Genomic DNA, 13192 nt, shown 5'->3' with positions numbered 1-13192 from the left:
CCTGGAAGATCCCATATGCTGTGGAGCAGCTAAGCCCAGGAACCACAACTACTGAGTCTGAGTGTTGCAAGTACTGAAGCCCATGCAACTAGAGCCTGTGCTCCACAACAGTGAGAAGTCCCAGCACCACAACAAAGAGTAGCCCCCCACTTGCTGCAATAAGAGAGAGAGCCTGCGTAACACATCGAAGACCCAACAGAGCCGTAAACAAGTAATTTATTTTTTTAAAGGCAGAGTCCCTGAACATAGCTGCAACTTAACCCTGCAACAGCTGAGAAGCTGTGACTTTGAATTTGCCTCAACATGTCCAAAGTCTGTTTTCCAATTATGACAAGTGAGAGTGCCTGGCCCAAAGGAGGTCAAGTTACAGGGCTAGACCTCGTCTTATTTGCCTACCTGGAACCCGTGACAGTTGCACCCATGGACAGATCTCCAAGCGAGTTGCTTGTTTCATGGGAAAGTGGGGACCCAGAAAGTTCTGAGCTTAGGACTCCACAGGAGGTTCAAATGGTAAGGAACCCACCTGCCAGTGCAGGAGACAAAGGTTCAAACCCTGGGTCAGGAAGATCCCGTGGAGAAGGAAATGGCAACCCACTCCAGTATTCTTGCCTGGAAAGTCCCATGGACAGAGGAGCCTGGCTACAGTCTATGGGGTCCAAAAGAGCCAGACACGACTTAGTGATGAAAAAACAACAAAACAACGAAGTCCTGAGCTCAGGGGCATGCCCATGCCACCCCGATGGTGAGGGTGAGAGCCGAGGAACACATAGGACTGAGATCTGGACTCTTTCCTTTTCTACCAGGAAGCCTCCTCAATACTGGAACTGCTCCCCCATCACCACTGAGCCGTCACCACTCAATGACTCTCTATGTGTGTGTGTGCGTTTGTGCCCATGAAGCTTCTGGATCCGTGTGTGTGCGTGTGCATGCCTGTCACTTGCAGGGCACATGTGTGTGCATTTTGCACCCTTAGTGCATGCGTTAGCCCCACCCTCCTTCCACTGTCTGCTTACATGCCCGTGCGTGCCCGCCAGGGTTGTGGTGTGGCTTCTCCAGCCAGGCAGGGGCCCTGAATCCACACTCACCATGGCCAAGGGAGGCTCCTGCGGTGCCTGCCAACATCACTCTCTGTTTACGGCCTGAGAGAGGAGGGGCTGAGGGCCAGGGTCCTGTTATACAGGGGGTCCCTGAAGATGCTGTCCCAGGGGGGTCCCCAGGTACTAACGAGCCCCCCAGGGTTCAGGCTGGAAACACCCTGCAGGGCTTTTCCCTCCTGGAAACTGGAGACCTCAGGGTCTGCTTTCCCAGCCCACAGGATCTGATGGCAAAAACAAGTGGAAAAAGGACTAATGACACTTTCTTTTTTTGGATGGTGGCCCCAAAAGCACACCTCACTCCATCTATTCTCCCCAACGACCCTCAGGGCCCAGCAGGTGCTGGACAAGTTTGCTGCCCCAAGGGAGGTGTGCCGTCTATACCCCGCTCTCAAAGGGGGAAGGAAGAAGTGTAACATTTTGATGTTATTCAGTTGCTCATGTGTGTCTGACTCTTCGCAACCCCACGGACTGCAGAACACCAGGCTTCTCTGTCTGTCACCAACTCCCGGAGTTTGCTCCAACTCATGTCCATTGAGTCAGTGATGCCATCCAACCATCTCATCCTCAACGTCCCCTTCTCCTCCTGTCTTCAATTTTCTCAGCATCAGGGTCTTTTCCAATGAGTTGGCTCTTTGTATCAGGTGGCCAAAATACTGGAGCTTCAGCTTCAGCATCAGTCCTTCCAGTGAATATTCAGGTTTGATTTCCTTTAAGATTGACTGGTTTGATCTCCTTGATCAAATAGAAGACTCTCAAGAGTCTTCTCCAGTACCACAGTTTGAAGGTATCAGTTCTTCGGCTCTCCGCATTTTTTATTGTCCAGCTCTCACATCTGTACATGACTGCTGGAAAAACTATAGCTGTGACTATACAGACTGTTGTCAGCAAAGTACAGGAGAAAAGCAGAGAGATAGCTCCAGAAGGAACGAAGAGGCTGAGCCAAAGTGGAAACAACGCCCAGTTATGGATGTGTCTGGTGGTGAAAGTAAAGTCCAAAGCTGTAAAGAACAATATTGCATAGGAACCTGGAATATTAGGTCCATGAATCAAGGTAAATTGGAAGTGATCAAACAGGAGATGGCAAGAGAGAACATCAACATTTTAGGTGTCAGTGATGTCCAGCACTTTTGAGACCCCATGGACTCTAACCATCCAGGATCCCTCTTGTCCCCAGGCAAGAATAATGAAGTGGGTTTCTATTTCCTTCTCCAGGGGATCTTCCCAACCCAGTGATCAAACCTGCATCTGCTACATTGGCAGGCGGATTCTTTACTGCTGAGCCACCTGGAAAACCTTTGGCCAATATCTCTCACATTATTTTCCCCTCCATCAATTCCTGGTAACCACCACTCTCCCCTGTTTATGAGTTCAGCTTTCTTAGATCCCCCACGTAAGTGAGATCATGCAGTATTTGTCTTTTGATGTCCGATTTACTTCACTTAGCATAAATGACCTCAAGGTCCATTTCTGTTGTTACAAATGGCAAGGTTTCCTTCTTTCTCATAACTGAATAATATTTAAATTTGTATATATACCATATTATATATAATATATATACATATATATAGTATTATAAATATTTCTTCTTTGTCTATTCATCCAATGCCAGATGCTTAGGCTGTTTCCATGTCTTGGCTATTATGAACACTGCTGCAATGAACATGGGGGTCCAAGCTGAGCAATTTAACTTCATGAGTTAAATTTCTCAACAGTACATGAGTACAGTCTCATGATTTTTCATACCCACCTGCTGTACACCTACAACCCCTGTCATAGTTGAAGTTCCCCCAGAAGCGGACAATGAGACAAGGATTTGAGTGTAGATAAGAAACACCTGGAGTAACAGGCAAATTTGGCCTTGGAGTAGGGAATGAAGCAGGGCAAAGGCTAATAGAATTTTGCCAAGAGAACGCACTGGTCATAGCAAACACCCTCTTCCAACAACACAAGAGAAGACTCTACATATGGACATCACCAGATGGTCAACACTGAAATCAGATTCATTATATTCTTTGCAGCCAAAGATGGAGAAGCTATATACAGTCAGCAAAAACGAGACTGGGAGCTGACTGTGGTTCAGATCATGAACTCCTAATTGCCAAATTCTGGCTTAAACTGAAGTAGGGAAAACCACTAGACCATTCAGGTATGACATAAATCAAATCCCTTATGACTATACAGTGGAAGTGAGAAGTAGATTTAAGGGACTAGATCTGATAGACAGCCTGATGAACTGTGGATGGAGGTTCATGACATTGTACAGGAGACAGGGATCAAGACCATCCCCATGGAAAAGAAATGCAAAAAGGCAAAATGGTTGTCTGAGGAGGCCTTACAAATATCTGTGAAAAGAAGAGAAGTGAAAAGCAAAGGAGAAAAGGAAAGATATTCCCATTTGAATGCACAGTTCCAAAGCATAGCAAGAAGAGACAAGAAAGTCTTCCTCAGCTATCAATACAAAGAAATAGAGGAAAGCAACAGAATGGGAAACACTAGAGATCTCTTCAAGAAAATTAGAGATACCAAGGGAAAATTTCATGCAAAGATGGGCACAATAAAGGACAGAAATGGTAGAGACCTAACAGAAGCAGAAAATATTAAGAAGAGGTGGCAAGAATACACAGAAGAACTGTACAAAAAAGATCTTCACAACCCAGATAATCACGATGGTGTGATCACTCACCTAGAGCCAGACATCCTGGAATGTGAAGTCAAGTGGGCCTTAGAAAGCATCACTACGAACAAAGCTCGTGGAGGTGATGGAATTCCAGTTGAGCTATTTCAAATCCTGAAAGATGATGCTGTGAAAGTGCTGCATTCAATATGCCAGCAAATTTGGAAAACTCACCAGTGACCACAGGACTGGAAAAGGTCAGTTTTCAATCCAATCCCAAAGAAAGGCAATGCCAAAGAATGTTCAAACTACCACACAGTTGCACTCATCTCACATGCGAATAAAGTAATGCTCAAAATTCTCCAAGCCAGGCTTCAGAAATACATGAACTGAGAACCTCCAGATGTTCAAGTTGCTTTTAGAAAAGGCAGAGGAACCAGAGATCAAATTGCCAACATCCACTGGATCATCGAAAAAGCAAGAGAGTTCCAGAAAAACATCTATTTCTGCTTTATTGACTATGCCAAAGTCTTTGACTGTGTGGATCACAATAAACCGTGAAAAATTCTGAAACAGATGGGAATACCAGACCACCTGATCTGCCTGTTTGAAACCTGTATGCAGGTCAGGAAGCAACAGTTAGAACTGGACATGGAAAAAAAAAAAAAAGAACTGGACATGGAACAACAGACTGGTTCCAAATAGGAAAAGGAGTATGTCAAGGCTGCATATTGTCACCCTGTTTATTTAACTTATATACAGAGTACATCATGAGAAGCACTGGGCTGGAGGAAGCACAAGCTGGAATCAAGACTGCTGGGAGAAATATCAATAACCTCAGATATGCAGATGACACCACCCTTATGGCAGAAAGTGAAGAGGAACTGAAAAGCCTCTTGATGAAAGTGAAAGAGGAGAGTGAAAAAGTTGATTTAAAGCTCAACATTCAGACAACCAAGATCATGACATCTAGTCCCATCACTTCATGGCAAATAGATGGGGAAACAGTGGAAACAGTGTCAGACTTTATTTTTCTGGGCTCCAAAATCACTGCAGATGGTGTTTGCAGCCGTAAAATTAAAAGACGCTTACTCCTTGGGAGGAAAGTTATGACCAACTTAGACAGCATATCAAAAGGCAGAGACATTACTTTGTCAACAAAGGTCCGTCTAGTCAAGGCTATGGTTTTTCCATTGGTCATGTATGGATGTGAGAGTTGGACTCTGAAGAAAGCTGAGCACCGAAAAATTGATGCTTTTGAACTGTGGTGTTGGAGAGGACTCTTGAGAATCCCTTGGACTGCAAGGAGATCCAACCAGTCCATCCTAAAGGAGTTCAATCCTGGGTGTTCATTGAAAGGACTGATGTTAAAGTTGAAACTCCAGTATTTTGGCCACCTGACGTGAAGAGCTGGCTCATCTGAAAAGACCCTGATGCTGGGAAAGATTGAGGGCAGGATGAGAAGAGGACAACAGAGGATGAGATGGCTGGATGGCATCACTGACTCGATGGACATGGGTTTGGGTAAACTCCAGAGGCCTGGCGTGGTGCGGTTCATGGGGTCACAAAAAGTCGGACACAACTGAACGACTGAACTAACTGAACTGACGAGTTGTTTTGTTATTTTCTTACTGTTGATTTTTGGAAGTTCTCTATATGTTCTAGATAAAAATCTTTTGTCAGATATTTTCAAATGTCTTAACTTTTCACTCTTCTAACTGTATCTTTCACAATGCAGAAATTTCTAATTTTAATAAAGCTCAGTCAAAACACTTTTTCTTTTATGGATTGTGTTTTTTTTCCTTTATGTATTGCTAGGAATTCCTTGCCTTATTGTGTAAGACTTGACCTCAATACAATATTGAATAGATGTGGTGAAAGGAGACATCCTGGTCTTGTTTTACATTTTAGAGGGAAAACTTTAAATCTTTCACCATTAAGTAAAGTGTTAGCTGTAGGTTTTGGGTAGAAGTATATCAAGTTGTTCAGTTCAGTCACTCAGTCATGTCTGACTTTTTGTGACCCCGTGAACCGCAGTACATCAGGCCTCCTTGTCCATCACCAACTCCTGGAGTTCACCCAAACCCATGTCCATCGAGTTGGTGATGCCATCCAGCCATCTCATCCTCTGTTGTCCTCTTCTCATCCTGCCCTCAATCTTTCCCAGCATCAGGGTCTTTTCAAATGAGCCAGCTCTTCACATCAGGTGGCCAAAATACTGGAGTTTCAATTTTAACATCAGTCCTTTCAATGAACACCCAGGATTGCTCTCCTTTAGGATGGACTGGTTGGATCTCCTTGCAGTCCAAGGGATTCTCAAGAGTCCTCTCCAACACCACAGTTCAAAAGCATCAATTTTTCGGTGCTCAGCTTTCTTCAGAGTCCAACTCTCACATCCATACATGACCAATGGAAAAACCATAGCCTTGACTAGACGGACCTTTGTTGACAAAGTAATGTCTCTGCCTTTTGATATGCTGTCTAAGTTGGTCATAACTTTCCTCCCAAGGAGTAAGCGTCTTTTAATTTTACGGCTGCAAACACCATCTGCAGTGATTTTGGAGCCCAGAAAAATAAAGTCAGCCACTGTTTCCACTGTTTCCCCATCTATTTGCCATGAAGTGATGGGACCGGATGCCATGATCTTAGTTTTCTGAATGTTGAGCTTTAAATCAACTTTTTCACTCTCCTCTTTCACTTTCATCAAGAGGCTTTTCAGTTCCTCTTCACTTTCTGCCATAAGGGTGGTGTCATCTGCATATCTGAGGTTATTGATATTTCTCCCAACAGTCTTGATTCCAGCTTAAAAATGTGTAAAACAGGGACTTGCCTAGTGGTCCAGTGGTTAAGAATCCACCTTGTAATGCAGAGGACACTGGTTTGATCTCTAATCCAGGAAAATCCCACATGCCATGAGGCAACTAGGCCTGCATTCCCTATAGCCTGTGCTCCACACAAGAGAAACAACCACTGCGAGAATCCTCACACCACAACTAGAGTGTAGTCCCTGCTCTCTACAACTAGAGAAAGCCCACATGCAGCCAAAGAAAGACCCAGTGCAGCCAAAAATAAGATAAATTAATTTTTTAAATGGACAAAACACACAAAACAAACATTTCACCAAAAAGGATATATAGATGGCAAATAAACGAAAATACAGTCAAATCATTAGCCATTAGGGAAATGCATTTAAAAACCTCAATTCACACACTGAAATGTTGTGAAGTAATTAGCCTCCAACTAATAAAAAAAATAAAAATAAAAAAAAACCTCAATTGGATACATCTGTGCATCTAATAAAATGGCAAAAGATAAAAATAAAACAACAGCAACAACAAAACTTGACGATACCAAGTGCCAGTGAGGATACAGAACTGGAAGCTTCAGACATTGTTGGAAATGCAAAATTGCATGTAGCCTCTCGAAAACAATGCAAAAGTTTCTTATAAAGTTAAACATCTTTACCATCTGAGCTAATAATTCCACTTCTACGTATTTTTCCTAGGAAATGAAAACATACATCCACACAAAAACCTATCCATGAAATGTTTATGACAGCCATATTTAAAACTGCCAGAAACTGGTCACAATGCAGATGTCCTTCAATAAGTAAATGGTTAAACAAACTGTGATATATCCTTATAGTGGAATACTACTCAAAAATGAAAAATAGAAACTACTGAAACATGGAAGAAAAGCTATGACAAACCTAGACAGTGTATTAAAAAGCAGAGACATCACTTTGCCAATAAAGGTCCCTACAGTCAAGCTATGGTTTTTCCAGTAGTCATGTATGGATGTGAGAGTTGGACCTGAAAGAAGGCTGAATGCTGAAGAACTGATGCTTTTGAACTGTGGAGTTAGAGAAGACTCTTGAGAGTCCCTTGGACAGCAAGGAGATCAAACCAGTCAATTCTAAAGGAAATCAACCCTGAATATTCTTGGAAGAACTGATGCTGAAGCTGAAGTTCCAATACTTGCCCACCTGATGCAAAGAGCAAACTCACTGGAAAAGACCCTGACACTGGAAAGATTGAGGGCAGGAGGAGAAAGGGGCAACAGAGGATGAGATGGTTGGATGGCATCACTGACTCGATGGACATGAGTTTGAGCAAACTCCAGGAGACAGTGAAAGACAGGGAGGCCTGGCATGCTGCAGTCCATGGGGTTCTCAAGGAGTCAGACAAAACTGAGCGACCGAACAACAACTGAAACATGAATCAAAGGAGGTGGAGTGACAGTTTGGTAGTTGTTTCCACAGAATTCCTGCTTTCACAAAACTGATAACCCTTAAATTTACCCCACCCCCCATTTCCAGAGCAGAGACTGATTGCTTTAAGAAATCAGCACATTCTTTTTTTCTTTTTGGTGGTAAAGCTGAATTAACTGATGCACATATCAAAGGCATCAAAAACTTAAAGATTGTTGAAAGGCAAAATCCAACAATTTTATTTCCAGATTGCAAGTTGCCCTTGCATACAAAAAAACAAAGAAGAAGTTTATTTGGTGGTCACTGCATGAATCTTGAAACCAAATTCCAGATTGATGATACTGATAAAAGATGGTAGTTATTAATTAATCCACGTTCACTTCAATTCAGCTCAGTCACTCAGTCATGTTTGACTCTTTGAGACCGCATGGACTACAGCATGCCAGGCTTCCCTGTCCTTTACCAACTCCCAGACCTTACTCAAACTCATGTCTATCGAGTCGGTGATGTCATCCAACCATCTCATCCTCTGTCGTCCCCTTCTCCCACCTTCAATCTTTCCCAGCATCAGGGTCTTTTCAAAAGAGTCAGTTCTTCACATCGGGTGGCCAAAGTATTGGAGTTTCAGCTTCAACATCAGTACTTCCAATGAATATTCAGGACTGATCTCCTTTAGGATGGACTGGTTTGATCTCCTTGCAGTCCGGGGAATTCTCAAGAGTCTTTTCCAACACCACAGTTCAAAAGCATCAGTTCTTCGGTGCTCAACTTTCCTTATAGTCCAACGTTCACATCCATACATGACTACTGGAAAAACCATAGGTTTGACTAGACGGAGCTTTGTTGGCAAAATAATGTCTCTGCTTTATAATATGCTGTCTAGGTTGGTCATAGCTTTTCTTCCAAGGAGCAAGCGTTTTTTAATTTCATGGCTGCAATCACTATCTGCAGTGATTTTGGAGCCCAAAAAAAATAAAGTCTGTCACTGTTTCCATTGTTTCCCCATCTGTTTGGCATGAAGTGATGGGACCACATGCCATGATCTTAGTTTTTGAATGTTGAATTTTAAGCCAACTTTTTCACTCTCCTCTTTCACTTTCATCAAGAGGCTCTTTAGATCTTCTTCACTTTGTGCTATAAGGGTGGTATCACCTGCGTATCTGAGGTTATTGATATTTCTCCCAGCAATCTTGACACCAGCTTGTGCTTCCTCCAGCCCAGCATTTCACATGATGCACTCTGCATATAAGTTAAATAAGCAGGGTGACAATATACAGTCTTGACATACTCCTTTTCCTGTTTGGAACCAGTCTGTTGTTCCATGTCCAGTTCTAACTGTTGCTTCTTAACCTGCATACAGATTTCTCAGGAGGCAGGTAAGATGGTCTGGTATTCCCACCTCTTTCAGAATTTTCCACCAGTTTATTAGGATCCACACAGTCAAAGACTTTGGCATAGTCAATAAAGCAGAAATAGATGTTTTTCTGGAACTCTCTTGCTTTTTCGATGATCCAGCGGATGTTGGCAATTTGATCTCTGGTTCCTCTGCCTTTTCTAAAGCCACATTGAACATCTGGAAGTTCATGGTTCACATACTGTTGAAGCCTGGCTTGGAGAATTTTGAGCATTACTTTGCTAGTGTGTGAGATGAGTGCAGTTGTGCGGTAGTTTGAACATTCTTTGGCATTGACTTTGTTTGGGATTGGATTGAAAACTGACCTTTTCCAGTCCTGTGGCCACTGCTGAGTTTTCCAAATTTGCTGGCATATTGAGTGCAGCACTTTAACAACATCATCTTTTAAGATTTGAAATAGCTCAACTGGAATTCCATCCAGTTATCCATGCTAGCCCCCTGCAAACTAATTTACGTTGGTAAAAATGATCATATATACATAAATGAGTCCCTATTAGTACTGACACCTCCTTCTCACTCCCCATAGAATTTAAGTTCTTGTTTCAGCCACCTTATGGGTTAAATGTGCTTGGTCTAACAGAGAACCATTTAGATGCTGTCAAGCAAGATTTTCTTTATTTGATGGTAACAACAGAGGCTACAGTTTATACTTAAACCAGCCGTTAATAGTGACCTTCTATCCAGTCAGAGTAACTAAAAGCAGCTGTGAAAACTGCAAGGAAAACTAGAGACAGGACAAGAGGCAGCGAAAGCCTGACTGCTGCAAACTGGTACACACCCCTGCACTTCAGCAAGCGCAGGGAAGCCAAAGTCACTGACTGCTCTCCTCACTGACTTGAATTGACAGTTTCTTCTCCAACCATCTTGTTACTGGTTGCATTCCACTATACCTCGTTAAAATATAAAGAATCAGTCTCCATAGTAAAATCATCTTTTCAGAAGAACTATACACAATACATTCAAAATCACTGTTTTTTCTTCATCTTTTTTTCCTTGAACTTGTAGGTGGTTGAATCTCTTGTGTTTCTTCTTTTTCACCAGATATGGACCGTTTGAAAACTATTTCATTATCTTTATCATCATTGTTCATTTTAGCCACTTCAGACTTTTGTTTCTCAAAAAAAGTTGGTGTACAAATTGGTGTGGGACCCTGGCTATCCACAGTCTTCTCAGGAGTGTTAGGAGTGACTGAAGCTGCTGTCTTCTTCTTACATAAAACCTTTCTGGAATTTTGAGGACCAGTGTTTGAAGCATTTTCCTCATTTTTATGTAAAACCTTAACCAATGAAGGGAAACTATAATCAATTCTCTTTTTAGCCAGTCTCCTCCTGAGTAATTTTTCTTCCTTTTTAAACCACTCCTCCATCCATAGCTTTTAAAGAAGCAACCGGTTCTGATTGTACCATTTCACTGCTGGATATGATGGCCTTTTAAATGGTATATGCCACTTTCTAGAAAGTTTTTCATGTACCTTTTCAGGTGGTATAAAAAGACACTTCAAGAGTCTTTCACCAAAAAAGTAGCTGTTCATTGTTTCAGCAGCTATTTTGGCAACATCTTCAGACTCAAACTCCACAAAGCCGTAGCCTTTGCTATTTCCAGTCTTTTTTACTCCTGGACAGTCTGAATTTTGTAACAGTGCCAAACTGGAAGAAATATACTTGGATTTGGGTTTCATAAAGTGATGGTGGTAAGCAAACCTGAGCCACATCCTTTTTAAATTTGGCATCCTCCTGCGGGTTTAGGGACAGGAGTGGCTTAGCTGGGTCATCGAAGGCTGCCGTTCCACCAATTTGTACGCAGATGAGAAATCAACACCTTCTATATCCCATTGCCATAGTGATTGGCTAGTACAGTGGTGCTCAAAAGCAATTTTTCATTGCTTGGCAATTGGCAACATCTGGAAGCATTTTTGGTTATCACACTGGAGGAGTGCATGCTGCTGGTATCTAGTGGGTGGAGGCCAGGGATGCTGTTAAACATCCTACAATGCACAGGACAGCCTTCCACAGCAAAGAGTGATTTGGCCCTAAATGCCAACGGTACCAACATTGAGGAACCCTAGGCTAGAGAATAAATATGTGACCCAAGTGAAGTCAGTACAAAATCAACACCAAGACTAGAAGCTTCTCAACTCTCTGGAATGTACAAGATGGTCTATGATCCTTACACCTATTTTGTTAACACAGAGAAGGAAGATTAGAGCTGTGGAAGTGGGAAGAGAAGCCAGGTTGAGTACCACGTGGAACCTGGGGATGAAACTGATACCCAGGGAAAAATCTGTAGAGATGAGTACCTCAGTCCAAATGAGGTCAAATGTTGACCTCATTTGAACCACTAGATCAAACCTCCCCTGAAGCAGATCCTTTTCAGCTATATGAACTGATTGGTTTTTGTTCGTTTTAGCTAGCTGGATAGACTTTTGTGTTACCTGCAACCAAGAGTGCACCAGTTGACAGGGGGAACCAACGAACATTAAAGTTCCCCTTTCCTGGAGGAGCCCAGTATAAACACAGCCTTGTCTTATGCATAGTTAACTGCAAGACATAAAAACCCATTCAAGCTTGAGTACTTATTAAATGATGAACCAGTCTCTCCAAACCCCAAGGAAGCATGAAGTATAGTTGAGATCCGTGCAAAATCAGACTTAGGCACTTAGAAGGCAATTAATAAATACCCACTGATGGCAAAGCTATGGTTTTTGCAGTAGTCATGTATGGATGTGAGAATTGGACTATAAAGAAGGCTGAGTGCCAAATTGCGGAGATGGAGAAGACTTTTGAGAATCCCTCAGACAGCAAGGAGATCAAACAAGTTAATCCTAAAGGAAATCAACCCTGAATATTCATTGGAAGGACTGATGCTGAAGTTAAAACTCCAATCCTTTGACCACCTGATTCGAAGAGCTGACTCATTGAAAAGGACCTTGATGCTGGCAAAGATGGAGGACTGGAGGAGAAAGGGGTGACAGAGGATGAGATGGTTGGATGGTCTCACCATTTTGACAGACATGAGTTTGAGCAAACTCCAGGAGATAGTGAAGGACAGGGAAGCCTGGCATGCTGCAGTCCATGGGATCACAAACAGTCAGACACGACTTAGCAACTGAACAACGAACAACATTGATGTCAATGGAATATATGTTCAATTAACTGGAATTTCCATTTGGAAATGAAGTACTCCCTCCAACATCCTGGAACCATTTGAGTGCTCATCTCTAATTCTCCCATAGAATCTGATCCTCCCAAAGAAGACTGCATAGCTCCAGTCTTCTGCTGTTTTCTCATCAGTACCCAGCACCCCAAATTGCCCATCAATATTTCTCCATCTCTCTTGGCCTTAGTAGCTCCACCAAATGATACCTTTCTTGGCATCCTCATTTTAAAAACATTCTCAAGCAAGAATCTGATTGACTCAACTTTAGTCAGGTGACCACCCCTAGTCCAATCAATGGAGTCATCCATCAAAAGAGGAAGCAAAAGTAGGTCAGCAAGTGGGCCAGATGGTTTGGCCCCAAGATGAGAGCTCAAGTTAACACACAGGGTTCTTGGCCACCTTCATCAATAGAATTGACCAGAGGCCAGATAAGAACTTCAGGCAAGGTTTTATTGGGACCCCTGTTGCAGCAGTGGGGAGTGAGAACAAACAACAGGTTCCCTTTACTTGCTCATTTCCCAATAGCAGAGAGGGGAGAGCTGGTTCCTTATATGGGGTAAGTGGGGGCGGGGGGTCCAGGGGTTGAGCTGGAGGGGTGGCTTAGGTGGTACCCAGCCCTCAGGTGGTATTGTGTGCAAGAGGCATGCACAGTACCCTGTTCTTGCTCCCAGCTCTTCAGAAGCAGCAGTTGGGGTTTTCTG

At 42.8% G+C, this 13192-nt stretch overlaps 1 pseudogene; it reads right to left on the bottom strand.

Annotated features, from left to right (window-relative positions):
- Window positions 1–88: 88 nt before the first annotated feature.
- On the bottom strand, window positions 89–11273 carry LOC136155450 (MKI67 FHA domain-interacting nucleolar phosphoprotein pseudogene; annotated as a pseudogene).
- Window positions 11274–13192: the final 1919 nt, after the last annotated feature.

Source organism: Muntiacus reevesi, chromosome 1 (assembly GCF_963930625.1).
Source record: "Muntiacus reevesi chromosome 1, mMunRee1.1, whole genome shotgun sequence".
Classification (NCBI taxonomy): domain Eukaryota; kingdom Metazoa; phylum Chordata; class Mammalia; order Artiodactyla; family Cervidae; genus Muntiacus; species Muntiacus reevesi.
Note: the sequence above shows the minus strand (reverse complement) of the source record. Positions and strands in the feature narration are given on the sequence as shown.